Consider the following 3,387-nt stretch of genomic DNA (forward strand, 5'->3'; position numbering starts at 1 on the left):
AAGCAGTGGCTTGGTGAAAAGAAGAGAAAACAATAATACATTTAGCCCACTCTGCTGTTTAACTGAGCAGCGCTAAAGTGCTGGGCTAATACATTTAGCCCACTCTGCTGTTTAACTGAGCAGCGCTAAAGTGCTGGGCTAATACATTTAGCCCACTCTGCTGTTTAACTGAGCAGCGCTAAAGTGCTGGCTATGATTCAGCGACAGAATTTGTCTGCATGTTCTCTTCTATGTTGATGCTAAAGCTAACAATCATAAATCCAAAAACTACCTTAACCTTCAAGAGCTAAAATATGCTATGTGACTAATTTGCTTCCTGTTACGTTTGATGTGCTTTATTTTTGGATCTTAATCAACAGGCACGTTCAAAATATGGAGAATACCGAGTATATTTCATCTGGTTTACCTTCATATATTAAATTTTCAATCGACTTCCAACTTGTTTCTATTTTGTAGTGTGATCGTAATGGTAACATTGGCGTTATTCACAAAACTGTTACGAGTGTGGAGGGTAGGGGCAAAAATTTTATTCTAAAATCAAGTAGTGACAAGTTTGTTTGTTTAGTTATTACAATGAGAATTCCTGAAAATGCCTCCTTCAACGAAATACCCCCCTAACACATATTATTTAAAATCTCTTGGGAGAGGAGGGGGGAGAATTTTAATAGGGTTTATATGCACCCCTCCTCTTCCCTTCACACAATTGAATCGCCTCGATAGTAGTTTACAGCGTTCAGACTTTGAACTTTAGTTGACTTTACTTCGACTACAGTTAACTTCCAGAGTTTATCCTCCGTACAACTCTGGTCATTTTCTCCTTGAACTCTTTTGATTTTTTTTTTGTCTTTTTTTTGTTATTCTTCAACTGAGTAGAGTCAGTGTGTAAGAAAGGCTAGAGAGGTTACCCTCTCATGAAAACTTAAACACACGAGTCACGCTCGTCTAGTAATTTTTGAAATACGGTATGGAAACAAGTATCCTAGATGAAATTGATAGCAAAATAAATGAACTTTTAGAGGTTTTGCGAGTTCAGGGTGCAAGAATAGGTTTGAATATTAATGTTAAGAAGACTAAATCCCCAAGACTAGGAATAAGTGAAGGTGAAGATAAGATGCTGGGTAACGAGAAGATCGATCATATGGACAGCTTCACTTACCTAGGACGTATTAGTAGTAATGACAATTGGTGTTCTGAAGATGTTAAAAGTAAAATGTAAAGTATTTTTTTTCAAAGTTGATAAAATTTGGAAGAAAGATAATTCTGCATGTCAAGATTAGAATAAGGGAAGCTACTTTGATGATGGTGGTCAGATGTGGTTCTTAAGTGCGAACGCTCCGAAAATCGAAGAAGGATTTGTTAGATATTCTTGATATTCTCCAGAAATCATTACTTAGGGATTGTTTTGGGTACCCGACTGACTGACCGTGTTTCAAACGCTGAGCTATACAAAAAACATTGGTCAATCCCACTTACTAGGGCTAACACGAGAGAAAAGTTGAGATATTTAGGACATGTTCTGAAGATGGACGGCGACAGATAGCCCAAGATCGTCCACCTCGGCGAACCTCTAAGGCCAAGCGCACGTCACACCTGAATGGGATGATAGGGTGTCGTAAGGAAAGAGTCATGGAAAATGGTGTAAAGAGGGAGGTATTGAATAGATTGGGATGGAAGGGGAGCATGCGTAGCTGTGTTGACCTCAAGCAATTTGTTTCTGAACTGGTTTCTTAGTAATAGTAGTACAATTCAGGATTATGCTACTACTAACAACTCACCGCAGCACCCGGCCACCTGAGGCCAACACAGCTAAGCACGCTCCTCCTACATCCCAATATATTAAAAGCCTCCCTCTTCACACCCTCCTAGGAAGTTCCCATTTCCTTTAAATCTTTCTTCATGACATTTTCTCACCCTAGACGAGGACAACCTGCTTTCCTTTTAGCCCTAAACGGTTGGCCAAAAAGGATAATATTCGGCATTTTGTCATCCTTCATCCGCAGAACGTACCCCTAGCCATCTCGACCTTTCTTTCATTATAGTCCCAGAAAGCGGGATTGAGCTACATTTTTAGCACACCCTACTGTTTGAAATACGGTCAGTCAGCCGGGTACCCAGAACAATCCGTAAGCAATTTCTCTAGAAAACATCTAGTAAATCTTCATCCCCTTTTCGGAGCGCCCATGCTTCAGAGCTATATTTGACCACTATCATCACTGTACCTTCCAATATTCTCATCTTAGTTTGCAGACTTATCTTCGTATTCTTCCAAACTTTTTTTAAATGTGAAAAAATACCCTGAGCCTTGGCTATTTTACTTTTAACATCTTCACTACTCCCATCGTCTTTACTATTAATACTAACAAGGTAAGTGAAGCTGCCCATCTGTTCAATCTTTTTGTAACCCAACGTCACCTTTTCAGCTTCACTTATTCCTAGCCCTTGTGACTTAGTCCTCTTAACATTAATTTCCAAAACTAATCTAGCATCTGAACTCGCAAAACCTCTAAAAGCTCATTCATTTTGCTCACACTTTCATCTAGGATACTTAAATCATCAGCAGAGTTCAATTCCAGGAGAGTTTTTCCTCCCCATTTGATTCCGTTGTCTCCCATTGCCTTTCCTATGCTCCTTCAGATGACGTCCATCAAAATGATCCATATGAAGGGGGATAAAACAAAACCATGTCCAACTCATGATCAAACAGTTCGTGGTGACGAACTGTAGTAAGGAGCGACCCGGCTCAATAGTAACCAAAACTCTAAATAATGGAATTTTTATACCAATAGCTACATCAAAAGAATCGCATTTTAATGCTGATTTTAAATATATAAGTTTCATCAAGTTTAGTGTTACCCATCGAAAGTTACGAGCCTGAGAAAATTTGCCTCATTTTAGAAAATATTGGGAAACACCCCTTAAAAGTCATACAATCTTAACAAAAATCACACTATCTGATTCAGCGTATCAGAGAACTCTATTGTATAAGTTTCAAGCTGTTATCTACAGAAATGTGGACTTTTGTATTTTTTGCCAGAAGGCAGATCACGGATGCGCAAGGTTTCCACTTTGACGGATTTTTCCGTCAATAACGGATTTTTTGTCTTCGACGGATGAGAGTTTGATCTGTCGTATTTTTGACGGATTTTCAAAGTTCTTACATAAGAATTTAATTTAGTTGTTTTTATTCTCAAATCACTCTGATCTTTCCTGAGTATCAATCTTTACTTTTGTTTCTTGGTTGTTTTCCGTTCCGACTATTTTCCAACCAGGTTTGATTCCCAGCCAGACTAATTAGCTCGCCTACTCCAGTCTAGAAACTGGTTTGGGGTTAACACGATCAAGTCGCATGATCTACTTGTCAATTAGCCGTGAGCTATGCAGTGAGTC

The sequence above is a fragment of the Artemia franciscana genome, chromosome 18, assembly GCF_032884065.1.
Source record: "Artemia franciscana chromosome 18, ASM3288406v1, whole genome shotgun sequence".
Lineage (NCBI taxonomy): Eukaryota > Metazoa > Arthropoda > Branchiopoda > Anostraca > Artemiidae > Artemia > Artemia franciscana.